Raw genomic sequence first — 16,995 nt, 5'->3', positions numbered from 1 at the left:
GCATGTACTTTATCATACCCAGTTCAAAGATAAGAAGATAGAGGGAGGGAAGGGGTGGGAGATTTGCTTAAAAGGAAAATAGAAGAAATAACCTGCTGGTCCTTGATCACTGAAGGAACCCTCACTGTGCCTGGGGACTTTAGAAGTCAGAGTGGGAGTCATCCTGGCCACCACCAGGGGCCCCCAAGAAGTCCCATGTGACATGACTTCACCACAGTGACGTTTTGATTCTCAGTCATATATGTTTAGAAATTCAGTCTGTCTGCCTTATTCAGTATGGCAGCCTATACCTGTAATTCCAGCACTTGGGAAATTGAAGCAGGAGGATGGCTATACATTTGAGACCAGCCTGGGATCACGGAATAGCGCTGTTTCAAACAACAGAACAAAATCCAACCTGCTAACATACAGGTTGTGAATTTGTTTCTTAAGGCTGACTCAAAATCCCAGAAGCTGGTGTTTAAAGTCACAACAGCAGTTCATTCATAAAATTATGATTATGTACAGAAAGAAACACAAAGGCTGGGGACCAAAACACTCATGTCACGTAGTAGGCACTCAGGAAGCCTGGTGGCTGAGGTCCTTGCTTGCAGAGCTGGGAGTCAGAGGCAAGGGAGTCCTTTTCCCTTTATTTCTAGGAAGTCTGTTTTAAGTTATGGATATACAAAACACAGCAGAATCAGGCTCATTAGCCCCAAGCACCAGTTTACCTGCCTTAAGAACTGAACAGGTGAAGGCAATCTCTTTCTTGCCAGCCTTTAGATGAACACCCCCAATTATCACTCTGAGATCCTCTCTGTTCCAAGGCCCCAGGGCTCACCAGCTCTGGCCAGAATGCTATGTGTGTGAATTGAGGTCAATTATTATCCTGTGTCACACACCACTTTGCAGACCGTGGGGCCATGCCTCTCCCTGACTAAATGAAACTCTGAATACTATACTGACTTTCAGTTTTCTGATCTTGAAAAGGCAAGCTCGTTCCAAGTTCTTGAGGCTTCAAATCCTGACAGCAGCCTAAGAGACAGGGCTGGCTGGTGGACTTCAGCTTCTCTTTCATTTCTGAAGGTTTTGCTGGGTGGGCTCTCAAGCTTCAGAAACAGACTGTCGCCGTCAGATCTTTGCCTGTCTCCTGAAAACCAAAGGATAACAAATACTGTTTCTGTAGCTACCGAAGAGACAGGCTGCTTGGAGGAAGATTTACACGGCTCTGCAGACTCCCTGGCTGTGCCAGCTCTGGGGGGAGTTGCTGCACACAGCGAGAGTCCGCTCCGCTCCTTGGCTCTCGGCCACAGTTCCCACAGCTACAGCAACACTGGCAGCGCCTGCTCTCATGCAGAGCCTCCAGCTGGGCGTCTCCTCCTGACAGCCTCCGAGAGACAAGGCTCCAAGTCCTACCAGCTAAGGCAGCCAGGACTTCAAGGCGAATGGCTGCAGCCAGATCCCCGGAATCAGGTCATGTCAGAGCCCACCACAAGAAAGGCTGAACCCTGCCTGTGTATGTTATATAACACTGCACAGAGGGAACAGTATAGAGAAACTATAGACCTAAGCCTATAAAAAAGCAGGCCAGGAGCAACCTCTGACCTCTCCTGAGCTCTCAGAGTTCAGGGAAGGAAATGTAGGTACTGAGGAGCAGATTTGCTTTTAATTTTTTTATTCTTTATAATTTCACACACACACACACACACACACACACTCACACACATATTCATAATGAATTATGAATTTTGGTCAATTTCATATCTTATTACCCAGTGTTTTAAAAATATTTTTATTTATGTAACTAATCTTATTTATGGGCTTAATTTTAAAACAGGGCCTTACTATGTAGCCCCGGATTCCCTGAAACTTGTTGTGCAGACCAGGCTGGCCTTGTCTTAGGGTTTATACTGCTATAATGAAGCCCTATGGCCCACAGCAGCGTGTCATAGTCCATCATGGAAGGTTGAAGTCAGGGCAGGAATTCAGGGCAGGAACCTGGAGGCAGGAACTGAAGCAGAAGCCATGGAAGAGTGCTGCTTACTGATTTGCTCCTTCATGGCTTGCTCAGCCTGCTTTCTTATAGACGTGGAACCACCAGCCTAAGGACAGCACCACCCACATCAATCACTAATCAAGAACATTTCCCATAGATCGATCTGTGAAATCGTTTTCTCAATTAAGATCCCTTCTTCCTGAAAGAATCTAGCTTGTATCAAGTTGACATAAAACTAGCCCCTGCCATTGGAATGCTGGGATTAAAGAAGTGCACCATTACCCCTGGCTTTTGGCTTTTCTTCGCTTGCTTTTTTCTTTCTTTTTTCTTTCTTTCTTTCTTTCTTTCTTTTCTTTCCTTTTCTTTCTTTCTTTCTTTTTTTTTCTTTCTTTCTCTCTCTCTCTTTCTTTCTTTTTTTAATTTGTGTGTGGGCTGAGAGATGGCTCAGTGGTTAAGAGCACTGACTGCTCTTCCAGAGGTCTTGAGTCTTGAGTTCAAATCCCAGCAACTACATAGTGGATCACAATCATCTGTAATGAGATCTGATGCCTTCTTCTGGTGTGTCTGAAGACAGCGACAGTGTATGTATATATAATAAATGAATAAATCTTAAAAAAAAACTTTGTGTATCTGTGTTGTCTGTGTTGTCTATGTGTCTGTGTGTGCACATGAATGTGGGTCTCTGCAGAAAGCAGCAGAGGATGTTTGAGCCTCTGGAGCTACAGGCTGTTGTCGGCTGTCTGGTATGGGTGCTAGGAAAGCAAATTCTAGTCTTGGATGGCCCAGAACTCACTATGTAGACCAAATTGGCCTCAAACTCCAAGAAATCTGTCTGCCTCTGCTTTTGCCTCACACATTCTGGGATTACAGATATGCGACACTATGCTTTCTATAATCTCTCATTCCTTCCTGCCTACTTTCAAGTTGTCAGAGGGTGCAGGAGGGAGAGAGTCTCACATGAGCATAGGTGGGGGTGGGGGGATTATTTACCAGAGTCTGGGCAATTTACCAGTGATTACACCACTGAATAAAATGACTTCCTTCTCTAGCAACCATTAACTGCCAACAGTCCCTCAGGGAGGGATAGGGCCTTATGAGCTCTGGGGCAAGTTTTTCCCCTACACTTCTGGGCTCCCACACAGGGAAGTACAGTGAGAACCAAAGCCTTGCTGTGGTTCTGTTTTGCTCTCTCTCTTTTTTTGTTTTGTTGAGGCATGGCTTCACTCTACTACCCAGGGGGCCCTCCAACCCAGTGCTTCTGCTTCTGTCTGCAGAGTTTCGAGCTTATAGGCTTATGGTACTGCTTCCCAGTCAAGACCCTGCCTTCTGAGATTCATTCTTCCAAGACTCCTAGGTAGATTCTGAGCTCCAGGCCACAGAACACTGAATGTATTTGGTGACTTACAGCCTCTTCTTGGAGAGCACTCTTGATTTTGCTGGGAGAAACATTCAGACTGTCCTGTTTACTGAAGACCAAGCAGGGTTCTAGAGTGCCAAGTTCACTTATCTAATGTAGGTAGATTTATTACCATTTCCTGTCTCCGTCCAACATTCGAACACTGGAATGCATGATGTTCCTAGTAGTGCTTGAGGGTTCACTTCATGGGAAAGCTTGGCCCCTCGGTGATCCTTCCAATGGGTCAGGGTGTTTTTGAGCATTCCCTACACTGTACTCCCTTTTGTCTTAATGGGCCCTACCCATTGAGGTCGATTCCAGTTCTCTCTCCTATCTGTGCTTTGGCTCAGGCCTCTGACCTCTCCACAGCATCGTCTCAAAGCAGGGAGATGGCCAAAATAGGCAGTCAGAGAAGAGCACAGGCACTCATTCCTGCTGCATCTGCTCAACCTCTCAGCCGCCCTGTCAGCGAGCCTCTCAGAATCACAGGCTGGGCCAGAGAGCCTTGCCCTCTTCATTCACAGTGTGAGAACAGAGTGAGATACAGAGCAAGGTCCTTCAGAGGCTGTGTGCTGACTGCTGAAAGGCCAGAGAGATACTGCTTCGGCCGTGGTCTTCTGCAGGCTCCGTTCCTGGGTCAGTCTGAACTAGGCGCTGAGGACTACGCCCCCTACAAGATTCTTCTCCCTTTCTCTGCTTGCATCGGTCGTCAGCAGGGTTGTTAATGATTTACTCCAAGAAGCTCCTACTCTCAGTTTTGTTCTTTTTGGGGAGAAGTGGAGTAGAGCAGGGTACACCTGCAGAGGCGGAGGTCAGAGGACAATCTGCCAGAATCTGTTCTTCCTTCTCCTGTATCAGTGCCTGGGATCAAACTCAGTCACTGGGCTTTGGAGCCCGCACTATAGCCTACCTTGAAGGTCCTTGTCATCGGTTTATTTTATTTTTTCTGTTTTTCTAGACAGCAGAGCCCTGAGTGTCCTCGAGTCATTTCATACACCATATTGGCCTCAGACTCACAGAGATGTACCTGCTGCTGCTTCCCAAGTGTCACCATGCCCAGTACATTTTTTAACTCTTAATGAACTGACATAGAGGAGTGATACCCTTTAGTAAAGGTAGGCAATCCTAACAGACGTATTCCATTGAGGCTTGGTCAATTCATCAACTGACTGATTAAAAACCTCTTGCCGAGCACTGCCAGCATTTTGTTCTGTACTGCACAATTTGATAGGAACGAGGAATGAAGAGACATAACTCTCGGAATTTGTTTTTGTTTTCCCAGTGCTAAGGATCCTTCCTACCCAGGACCTCACTATCGCAAGGCAAGTTTTCTACCACTGAGCTACACCCCATCCCTCAGAAGGCTATCGTCTAACTAGGGACATAAATACCCGGAACAAATCAGTGCACTCCGGAGGGAGGACAGAAGAACCCATCCGTGAGCGTTGCTCTGCCTGGCAGAGGTGAAGGAACGCATTTCCCTTACCAGGCCACCAGGCAGGTGCCTGGAGACTTTTGGGGTAGCCTGATTCTTCTTGGTGCCCAAGAAGCCAGCACCAAGATTAATAAAAGCAAGTGGAGCATTCTAAAGTAAATGCTTCAAAAGTCCCTGTGTGCACCTAACAGGAGCTCAGTGTGCAAGCTCTTTCTCCTCACTTAGTAAAATGGGTTGACTGCCAATCATTTCCTTTTAATAGCCGGAGAAAGCGAAGTTACATTGCTCTTCCCTGTTCCTCGGGGCAACTAATACAAGAACAAACAGGGTTCAGTACCAGGAATAAAGTTGACTCATACTCGCAGGCTCTCTCTCCTTTTAGAACACATTGACTGAAGGCTTGGAATGGGGATGACATTCATTCTCACAGGGAAATGAATGAAGTAGCCAAAAGCAGGAGGTTAGCAGAGAGCAGGAGGCGCAGAGCAGGCAGTGGCTCCGGCGCTGTTCTCTTGCTTGACTTGGGTTCGGTTTTTGCAAACATTTTTTTAAACCAGAACGCTCCACAAATTTTTGTGTCATCCTTGTGCAAGGGCTGTGCTAATCTTCTCTGTATCACTCGAATTTAACCATATGTGCTGCCAGAGAGTACTGTTTTTTTTTGTTTTTTTTTTTTTTTTTTATTTTTCTGAGACAAGGTTTCAACACACAACAAAGGTTGGCTCTGAACTCTTGATCCTTCTGAATATTGGAACCACAGGCATGCGCCACCATCTTTTTTTTTTTTTTTTTTTTTTTCCGGAGCTGGGGACCGAACCCAGGGCCTTGCATTTCGCTTAGGCAAGTGCCCTACCACTGAGCTAAATCCCCAACCCCACCATTCTCAGCTATTCTTACTGCACTGTTTTAAGCAAAGCTGGCTTTCTTCCTCTTAGAAGAAATGGTGGTCCTGAGAATCTTAGAGGAGAAGGTGGTCCTTCGAAGGCTATATTGTAGGCGGGAAGACAAGGCTGTACAGAAATAGTGCCCCTAACATCCTAGGGGAAGAAAGCACGCGCCAAGGTTGCAGGTTGCCTTTTCTTCTGGTATGATTCTTCTGTCACTCCTAGTTGTCACTCATAGCCTGAACTTATGATTTTGATACCCGTAGGCTTGTTTTTATATCAATTCTATACCACTCGAGGGTAGCGATAGTGGTGTCCTATCCTTACTGGCAACTAGCTGGGTGATCACTCTTGTTAGGGCATTAGGAAATGTCGTTTGACTTGATGTTATAGGAGAACTGGACTTCAAGGGTAAACAGCTGCAAGGTCTGGCAATCCATAGGTCTGGCCAAGAATTTCCACCAGGCAAACAACATTTGGCAATGACAGGGGCATTCCATTGAAGTAGAGGAGAGATGGGTTATGCAACAGTTCTGCAAATAAAATGGATTTTCTGGAGTGGTTCAGTTCTCTGAAAAGCAATGTAGGATGTCACCTTTATAGATGTCACGTACTATGTATTTCTTCCAGGTTTAAATAGGGATACATGGCATTGTGCTGCCTACTGTGCACATAGACTTTTTTGTTTTGTTTTTGCCTGTGTTTTAAATCTCACTGATGGGCTGGAGAGATGGGCTCAGTTAGAGAGTGTTGCTGAAAAGGCATGAGGACTTGAGTTCAGATCTACAGAAGTCTTGTAAAATCTGGGCATGGTCACCCCTATCTGTAATCTATCACTGGGTGGTGGAGGAGTGGAGATGAATAATAGATCGTCAGAGTTTAGCGGCCAGCTAGTGCAGACAGTCAGTGAGTACCACCACGTTCAGGGAGGCTTTCCATCAAAAGACAAGGTGGAGAAGGAGAGTAAAAGATTCTCAGTGTTGCCAGGCAGTGGTGGTGCATGTCTTTAATCCCAGAAATCTGGAGGCAGAGCATGATGGCTGTTCTTGGTTGTCGATTTGACTACATCTGGAATGAACTACAATCCAGAAACAGAGGGCACGCCTGTGATCTGAAGGCTGGAAGTTGGTATCAGGACTGGAGTATTGCTGTGATAGGCCTGATCATGCTTTTGTTAGGAAGAATGTGGATTTGGATTTGGAAAGCCATGGTATGTTTTAAGTGGGGCTTAATGGGCTATTTTAGTAGGAATATACAAGACTTTGTTGCTGAGAGTGATTTGAATTGTGCAGACTTGGCCCTAAGAGGTCTCAGTGGAGAACTCCAGTATGTAGCATAGAGACTGCTTTTGTGGTATTTTGGTGAGGAATGTGGTTACTTTTTGCCATTGTCTGAAGAGTCTGCTTGAGGTGAAGAGATTTTAATTGCTTTGATAAAGGAAGTCCCAAAACAGCCTGGTATAAATTCTGTCACGTGGTTACTAAAATTCACTCTTAGGAAGAGCGTTTTAATGAAATGGATCAAGCTGAGAAAGGAAACATAAAATATATGGTTCAAGTATGAAAGGTCCACCAGGAAGTAGAAAGGAGCTGAATCCTGTGGTCAAGGAGATAAACAGATTAAGGGAGTGGTGACCTCAAGGTAGATCCCACCTGCTAAGCCTATTATTTACAAAGGCAAGGAGATCTCTGGGTTCAAGGCCAGCCTGGGGCAAGTTCTAGGTGAAGAAAAGCTTAGGTCCAGGCATGGTGGTACACACCTTTGATGCCAGCACTCAGGACACAGAATCATGCATATCTCTGAGTTCAAGGTCAATCTACAGAGCAAGTTCCAGGACAGCCAAGCTTAGACAGTGAGGGAGTTGGAAAACAGAAAGCTGATAATAGAATAAGGGGGTGGGAGATGTTCCAGCCCCAGCAAGCAGCAGGACTCTGCAGCTTTGGCCATGTGGCTCTGACTTTAGAATCAAAAATAGAAGGGACTACTGGGACAAATGATGGGACTGCTGGAAACTAATTAAGGAATTAGCAATGATCAAGAAGAGACCAGCATCACTGAGGTAAAATCTTCTAGGAAGTGTTTTCTGAGATCACAAAGAGGCTGTGTTCCAGAGATAGGTTGTACCTTATGCTGCAGCTGGACTTGGTAGTGTGTAAGAGTCACCCAGGTGGTACTGGTTTTGAAGGCATAAAGGGATCATGAAGAGCAGCTGAGGCTTATCACTGTGAGAAGACATGGAAGGCCATTGGTGAAGGTGCAGCCTCAGTTGCAGTTAATGTCCCAGGACTGAAGAGATCATGCAAAGGAGTTGAGGCTTGGCACTGTGCAGAGAGCTTATGAGAGGCTGTTGGTAAAGTCTAGTTGCAACAAAAGACCTCACTAGCGTATTGGAGATGCCAGTACCATGGGATGACCACCAAGAACAGTCAGAGCAGTGGAGTAGAGTCAGCCAGAGCCTAGACTGCTACAGAGAGCAGAGCTAGAGAAGTGATGAAAGCCCTTTGGAGGAGCGCAGAAGATCATGTGTGGATCCCAAACATTGGAACAAGAAGCTATGAAGTCAAAGATGACTTGGAGACCCCAAGATGCCAGAGCCGTGGTCTATCTGCCGACAAAAGCTGCTAACAGGGAGTGGAAACAGCCCAGGAGAGAGAAGTTTGTAGCCGTCAGTAAAGATGAAAAAGGAGTTGGTGATCTGAAGTTGACATCAGACATGGAGATGCAGAGTTTGGAATTTGCCCAGCTGGTTTCCTGTCTTGCTTCAGGGATTATAGTTTAGTGATTGGATGAATCTCGGAAGAGACTCTGAACTTTGGAATTTTAACATTGTTGAGACTGTTATAGACTATGGAGCCCTTTGAAGTTGGAATAAATGTTTTAGCATTGTGCTATGGCTATGTATGGTCCCCGTAGGCTCGTGTGTTTGAATAAGTCGATGGGGGTCAGGGAATGAAATGTGGTGCTTTGAATATGTTTGGCCCTATGAGTGGCACTATTAGGGCATCTGGCCTTGTTAGAGCAGGTATGGCCTTGTTGGAGGAAGTGTGTTACTGGGGGCAGGTGCTTAGATACCCTCCTCTTAGCTTCCTGGAAACAATCTGTTCCTGGCTTCCTTTGGATGAAGATGTAGAACACTCAGCTCCTCCTGTGCCATGCCTGCCTGGATGCTGCCATGCTCCTGCTTTGATGATAATGGACTGAACCTCTGAACCTGTAAGCCAGCCCTAATTAAATGCTGTCCTCATAAGAGTTGTCTTGGTCATGGTGTCTGTTCACAGCAATGAAACCCTAAGATGCAGAGGTAATCAGATCTCTGACTTCAAGGCCAGCCTGGTCTACAGAGCAAATTCCAGGGCAGCTGGGGCTATGCAGAGAATCCTACTTAAAAAACAGACAAACAAATAAATGAGAAGAAAATAAAAACAAAGATACTTAGTGTCAATTTCTGGCCTCATGTACATGCTTCTGTGCACTTGCATGCACACTTGTGCACATACACATACATGTGTAAGCATGTGCACACACATACAAATCTCAATGTGGAGTCAATATACTTATAGTTAAAATGAAATATTACAGTATTATTGTTGAAGATGTCTGGATATTCTAAAAGGCTCGTATGGTAAAGGTTTGGAACCCAGATAGTGAATCTAATCATTGGCAGATGACTGGGTCACGAGAGCTCTGGACTTAGTCCATGGGTTAACATGTTGTGTGTTCATAATTCAATAGCTTTACCCATGGTAGAAATGTTACCAGTGGGGCCTAACTAGAGGAACAGTTACTGGGTCACACCTCAGAAAGGAATACCTTTCCCCAAGCCTATGAAAAACAAAACAAAACAAAAACCTTTTGGGTTTTGTTTTCTTTTGTCCCCCTTTCCACTTCTGGGAGTCCTCCTGTGCTCTGCCTCTCAGTATCATGCATCTTGCCTTGGGTCTGTAAGATAGTTTACAGACCATAGACTGAAACCACTGAAACTGTAAGCCAGATTAAACCACCCCTTTAACTATTGTTGTCAGGTATTTGTCACAGAGATTGAGTGTCTAAAAAGAGAATGTCCTAAAGAAGGCAGCCTCCCAACCAGAGCTTCCAGGGACTAAGCCACTACCCAAAGACTATACACGGACTGACCCTGGGCTCCAACTGCATATGTAGAAGAGAATAGCCTTGTTGGGGCAGCAGGGGAAGGGGAAGCCCTTGGTCCTGCCAAGGTTGGACCCCCAGTATAGGGGATTGTTGGGGGGGGGCAGTAATGGGAGGTGGATAGGGAGGGGAACACCCATATAGAAGGGGAGAGGGAGGGGTTAGGGGCTGATGAACAGGAAACCGGGAAAGGGAATAACATTTGAAATGTAAATAAGAAATAGCCAAATTAATAAAAATGGGGGGGGGGAGGCAGCCTTAAGATGGGTCTCTGGGGTTGGGGATTTAGCTCAGTGGTAGAGCGTTTACCTAGCAAGCGCAAGGCCCTGGGTTCGGTCCCCAGCTCCAACAAAAAGATGGCTCTCTGGAGTCCTCCAATTCCATGGAGTTTGCTCCTCAACCCTATGGGCATCTGAAACATTAAAAAGTCTATTATTTTCCCCTCTGCTCTACTCTCTATTAAATCAAGATAGCTTTTTATTTGAGGTATAACAATGTGCCTTATGTCTCTCTAGCCTCTTAGTTTGAATCTCTAACCCTAGTTTGAACATTACGTGTCATTCCATTTTAAGGACTCCAATTCTTTCTTCTAGAAGAATGTGGTGTGACACCATCTCTGGAGGAGCATGAACAAATGTTCACTGACCCCAGATAGGGAAGGGAAGACGGAACAAAGTAAGGTCAAAGTAAGGATAACTCCTAGGGACTTTCTGAAGCCAGTGGGTCACTTCCTGAGCTTAAAGACTGTCATGCACGATGGAGTCTTTGACCTTCCTTTTAACATCCTGTATCTTAATGAGCTTTTCTCCAAAATGGAAGCGTTTATTTCGAAACCTGATTTCTCATTGTAGCCCTAGATGATATGAAGCTAGCTATGTAGACCTGGCTGGCCTGGTGCTCAGAGGTCCACCTGCTTCTGCCTCCCACATGGCAGTGTAAAAGCACCACTGCCCGGACTAATTTACAACTGACTCTTTGTCCATGCCTCTGGTCTCTATGGCTGCTATATGTGTATGTCTTTGTTGTTTTAAGACAGGGTCTCACTATGTAGCTATGTCTGTCCTGGAACTCACTATATAGGTCAGGCTGGCCTCAAAGTAGCAGAGATTCTCCTGCCTCTGCCTCCGAAGTGACGGAACTAAAGGCACATGCCACCATGCCTGGCTCTATGGCCAGTATTTTATGGTCACCAACTGTTTGTGTATGTGAGCCTTTTGTTATAAATTGTCTAAAGCTCTTTAGGTCAGCATCCTGAGTCATGGATTCTCTGTAGCTTTTTTTAAACCTTTCTCCGTGGAAGTCACAGCTTGGTCGGTAGACTGCCTACCTGCCTAGCATGCACAAAGCCCTGGGTTGGATCCCTAGAACTCCATAAACTTGTAATATTGGTGCACATATGATATCCCAGCAGACATCCCAGCTTGATCAGAAATTCAAGATTGTCCCTGGACACATACCAAGTGTGAGGGCAGCCCGGGCTGCTCAAGACCTGTCTCAAAAACAACCCCAAAATGTCTGAATTGTTCCTGAGAGACAGCTCAGACACAAGGGGTTTTCTTTCAGGCCTGGCAATGGTGGTGCACACCTTTAGTTCCAGCACTCCAAAAGCAGAGGCAGGCAGATCTCTGGGTTTGAGGCCAGCCTGGTCTACAGAGTGAGTTCCAGGATAGCCAGTCCTACACAGAGAAAACCTGCCTTGAAAAAAACAAAAGAGTTGGGGATTTAGCTCAGTGGGGGAGCGCGTTCATAGGAAGCGCAAGGACCCGGGTGCGGTGCCCACCCACAAAAAAAAAAAAAAAAAAAAAAAAAAAAAAAAAAGAAAAAAACAAAAGAAACAGGCATTGGGGGGCATTCTCTCTCTCTCTCTCTCTCTCTCTCTCTCTCTCTCTGTCTCTTTCTCTCTCATTAGTTTGTATTTTACTATTATTAATTTGCTATCTGCTATTATTAATATTATTAATTATTAATCTTTTCAGTTTTAGTACTGTATAACAGTGCCTTACAAACAGTAACCGCTTGGATTAAAGTCACAGTGAATGAATGGTTCTAAAAGTAAAAACGTTTCACAGCTCACACAAACTAAGCTTACTCCCAGCTTAGATTGATTATCATAACCTTATAATATTAGTAGAAAAGTATTATCCCCAATTTTATCTATGGGGAAAATACAGCAAATTATATATATTTTTTGTTTTTCATTTACGTGTATGTGTATATGTACACATGTGTTCAGGAACCTCTGGAGTCCAGAAGAAGGTGCTGGAGTTGCAGGCTGGTGTGAACCATCCAACACGATGGTGGGAACTGAGCTCTGGTCCCAGGAAAGAACAGCGGCAAGTACTCTTAAAGGCTGAGCCATTTTTTTCCAAACTCAAATGCTACTTTTATCTTTCTTTGGCGCTGGGGATCAAGCCTAGGGTGTCATGCATGCTAGGTTAGTACTCCACCGTTGCGCCATATGGTTCACAGAAGTCTGGCTATGATCTGCACTGGGCTCATTTTGATCAACTCTTCTTCCTGGGACAGATGGTGGTTGCAAATTTCTACTTTAATGTGTGAGGCAATGAATGGGTTATTTCAGACAGTAGAAAATCTGGGATTAGTGAGAGGGCAAGGCGAGTATCTAGGCGTTGGGTACCTTCATGTGCTCACATGACACACTGAGTGCTGAGTGCCAATGCCCTGCACGGTTCCTGGTGCATGTGTGACCTTTAGTTCTTGTCCACCTGCATACAGATTTTACAAAGTACTTTTCAAACATTACTTTTCCCTATATGAAAACCTTCTGAGTCAGAGGTTTTGCTAGAATAGAATTGAACCTGTAAACCAGCCCCGATTAAATGCTATCCTTATGTTCTCACCCCCCACGGTAACACACATGAAAACTAATGCTAAGGATCATGCTTAGGTCTCTGACACCAAAGCCCGTCTTTGCCCCTTGATTCATTGTTATGATCTAGGTTAGAGAGCCAAAGGTAACTGTGAATAAATGGAGGAATTATCTGCCAGCTTGTGGGTACCTGAGGTATTGGCGATGTATAGCCTTATTTGTTAAACAACTGTACTGGATTTTACCTAGTCTAGGACGCATATTGTCATATTTAATGTCTGTGAGGTTGAGGCATACCTTATCATGGAAGAGGTTTGTAGTTGCTTTTGCTGCTTGGTCACTCTAATGTGGTTGTCATTGCTCGCTTGGGCACACTTACTGCTCACTCAGGCACGACCAGAGAATGAACCCGGTGGATATTGTAGTGTGTTGATTTAACCTTTGGTAAATAAATAGGTTCTATCTATTGCTTGACCATCTTCCAGACACCATCTACTAAGCTCAAGAAAACACCATGGGATGGTTTGCATATGCTTGGCCTGGGGAATGGCACTATTAGGAGGTGTGGCCCTGTTGGAGTAGGTTTGTCACTGTGGGTGTGGGCTTAAAGACCTTCATCATAGCTGGCTGGAAACCAGTCTTCTCCTAGCAGCCTTCAGAAGAAGATGGAGAGCTCTCCTGAATATGTCTGCCATGTTCCCATCTTAGCGATAATGGACTGAACTCTGAACCTGTAAGCCTGCCCCAATTAAATGTTATCCTTCTAAGAGCTGCCTTGGTCATGGTGTCTGTTTACAGCAGCAAAACCTTAACTAGGGCACACTATGTAAAGGGTCAGGGCTGGAGAGATGGCTCAGCAGTGAAGAGCACTGGCTGCTCTTCCAGAGGACCAGTATTCAATTCCTAGCACCTACATGGCAGTCAACAACCTTCTCTAATTCCAGGCCGAGGGAATCTGAGACCCTCTTCTGACCGACACAAGCATAAAATACACACATAAAGTAATGAGATATTAAAAAAAGTAAAAATAAAAGAATGGATGCATGAGGTTTGAAGGAAAACTCAGAAAGGGTTAGGCCTTGAGGAAGTTTAAGTCTAGCCTAGTCCACACAGTGAGTTTAAAGCCGGCGAGTGCTACATTGTATTTCTACAGTATCACAAAAACAAAGCAGTAACAACAATAAAAGAACAACCAACACGAAAACAAACAAAACCCTCAGGAAAAAACCAAAATAACAGCAAAAGCAAAAGCAATGGAGCTCTGCCTGAGGAAGGCTGGCTGTGTCAGGAGTATTCTGGTTGGCATGGGTGGCACTGGGCTGAAATACGTGAGTGACTCAGGAGACAGGCTGGCTAGGAAGGCATTGTGAATTACCTCATCAGAGTTACTTCTTATACATTTTACTTTTATTAAAATGCAGAAGCATGTCGTATGATAAAAGCCAATGAGTATAGGACCGAGGATATCTCTCAGAGTATGTGTGCTTAGCATGCTTGAGCTCCTGGATTTAACTCCCAGTATCACAGAAAATAAAAAGAGCAACGTCTTTTTAGTGTATAGGTAAGTCTAAACAGCCCTGCGGCTCAAGGCTGAGTGGCAAGAAAGCATTACGTCATCCATTAGCCTGCAGTTCTCGGTGTTAGTGTGTAACAGTGCTTTAAAAGCAATGCCGTAAGGTTCAGTGCTCCAGTTTATCTAGTGAGCTCATTTTGGATTATCATAATAAACTTCTATTAGTAGCAACATAATATCTCCAGTTTTAATTATAGGGGGGGAAGGCAAATTAACTATTCTTCTTTAACATCATAGACTTAGGCTCTGAGGAGTCTGTGGATCTGTGTCTAAAAGATAAATGCTCACATTTTTCTTTCTCTCTCTAAAATGTCAGGATCTGCATCAGTTTCAGAACTAACATTAAAAGAAAACAGAAAGAAGGGGATACGGCAGGAGTGGATTTAATGGTTTGTAATGAATATTGAATATGTCTTTGGCAAGGAAATTGACTTTTCAGGGCTTTAACAATAATAAATCACTAGTACAAATATGCCAGCACTGTGCCTAGCACATGAAAAGATTAAATAAATAGCAGGGCTGCACTCAGTGCAGAGAGCATCGGCCATGCCAGCAGCCACACCCTGAGTTCTCAGCATCTTCAACAGAAGCGTGACACCCCCCACCGACCCCACCCCTGCACCCCCACCCCACCCCTCGCACATGACAGTCATCTAGCCCAGGCTGGCGATCGGAGCAGGGCCAGTGCTGCTCCAGCTTGTGTCATGTGATGATACGAGCATCTGTGTCCCTCTGAAATCAAGTCAGAACTTAATCTGCAGCAAGAGCTACAGTTTTAAGAGCTGGGCTTATAGCTGGATATCATGATGCATGCCTTTAATCCCAGCACTTGGGAGGTAAAGGCGGGAGGATCTTTGTGAGTTTGGGACTAGCCTGGGCTAGAAAGTGAGTTCCAGGATAACCAGGGCTGCTACACTGAAAAACCCTGTCTTGAAAAGCAGATTTCTGGGTTGGGGATTTAGCTCAGTGGTAGAGTGCTTGCCTAGGAAGCGCAAGGCCCTGGGTTCGGTCCCCAGATCCGAAAAGAAAGAAAAGGAAAAGCAGATTTCTTTAAGGAGCCATCTTGGAAGCAGAGACTGGGCTTTCATCAGACAGCACACTTTCAAACACCTTGTCCTTAAACCTCTCAGCCTCCACAGCTGTGACCAGTCATTCCCATTATTCAGTCTCGACTGCTTTATTTACTTATTTGTTTAGTAGTTTTACAAGAATTGTGTGCACAATGTGTGTGTGCGTGTCCCAAGGCATGTGGAGGTTAGAGGGTAATGAGTAACCAGCACTTTTATTCACCAACCCATCTCAATGGCCTCTATCTCTTGTGTCTTTTTGAGACAAGATTCCATTATGTAGCCCAGGCTGACCTTAAAGTCCTGGCCATTCTCTTCCCTCTGTCTCCCAAGGGCTGGATTATGCAAACAACAACCACAACTCATCTTTTTTTTTTTCCCTAAAGATTTATTTAGATTTATTTTTAAGTGTGCGAGTGGGGGGGAAGGGAGAGAGAGAGAAGGGGAGAGAGGGAGAGAAACTGTGCGTACATGCATGTGTGTGTGTGTGTGTGTGTGTGTGTGTACACATGCATGCAGGTAACTGTGGAGACCAGAAGGGGGTATGAGATCCCCTGAAGCTGAAGTACAGGAAGTTGTGAACCACATGATAGTTCTGGAAACTAGACTGAGATCTTCTGCAAGAGTAGCATATGCTTGTATTGTTGAGCCATCTTGCTCCCGCAATCTAGCCTCCTATTTCTTCATTTTTAAGTAATAGCCCAATGGGCAGGAGAGATGGCTCAATGATTAACAGCACTTTTTGTTCTTGCAGGGAACAGGGATTTGATTCCAAGGACCCACATAGTGGTTCATAATCATCTGAAACCCCCAGTTTCAGGGGCTCCAGTAGGCATTCACGTGCACTTAGGCAAAATATTCAGATACATAAAATAACTAAAAATAAAAAATAAATAACAGCACAAATACACTCCGAAGTAAGTTGGTATTGGGAGTGGAATGTTTCTAACGTGTGTCTGAAAATGGGGACGCAGCTACAGCAGTGAAGGATGGATAGAGGCTAGACAGGATGAGAGTACACACTAGACAAAGCCTAGCTTGCTAGACTGCCAAAGGGCAAGTCTGGGGAGGGCCGATAGAGCCAGAGTGAGAGCCGAAGCCTTAGACATTGCTTAAGTGGTTGTAATCAGAATGCTGGTAGCAAAGTTGGCAGGAAAGGTATTTTAATGTGGTCTTGAATGGAAATGAAGAACAAGGCACTGGACACTGGAGCAAAGAGCAATCTGTTGTAAAGTGACAGACCTTGGCTGAATTGTGTCTTTGTCCTAACGCTTCATGTAAGGCAGAACTTAAAAGAAATCTCACGGATGCATGCACGCACGCACGCATGCACGCCTAGAATCTGTGTGTGTGTGTGTGTGTGTGTGTGTGTGTGTGTGTGTGTGTGTGTGTGAAGGTACACCTATGTCACAGCATATACATGCAGAGGTCAGAGGACTCATGGCTTCTTTTGACTATGTTTATGTGAAATGTGAGAAGACAGAAACGGATCTGCTTTATAGTGAAAACAGGAACAGAACTAAAGGTCCGGAAAATTCTTTTTTTTCTTTTTTTCGGAGCTGGGGACCGAACCCAGGGCCTTGCGCTTCCTAGGCAAGCGCTCTACCACTGAGCTAAATCCCCAACCCCAAGGTCTGGGAAATTCCACCCACCCCTCCCACCCCCCCACCCCCGTCCGGAAAATTCTTA

The 16,995-nt window shown here is 45.0% G+C and overlaps 1 non-coding gene across 1 annotated transcript; it reads right to left on the bottom strand.

Annotated features, from left to right (window-relative positions):
- Nucleotides 1–5,353: 5,353 nt before the first annotated feature.
- LOC116897424 lies at nt 5,354–5,458 on the bottom strand. Its single transcript, XR_004387466.1, has one exon. It is a non-coding gene; the product is annotated as a U6 spliceosomal RNA (small nuclear RNA).
- Nucleotides 5,459–16,995: the final 11,537 nt, after the last annotated feature.

This window comes from Rattus rattus, chromosome 3, assembly GCF_011064425.1.
Source record: "Rattus rattus isolate New Zealand chromosome 3, Rrattus_CSIRO_v1, whole genome shotgun sequence".
NCBI lineage: Eukaryota > Metazoa > Chordata > Mammalia > Rodentia > Muridae > Rattus > Rattus rattus.
This window is presented reverse-complemented; position numbering and strand designations above follow the sequence as displayed.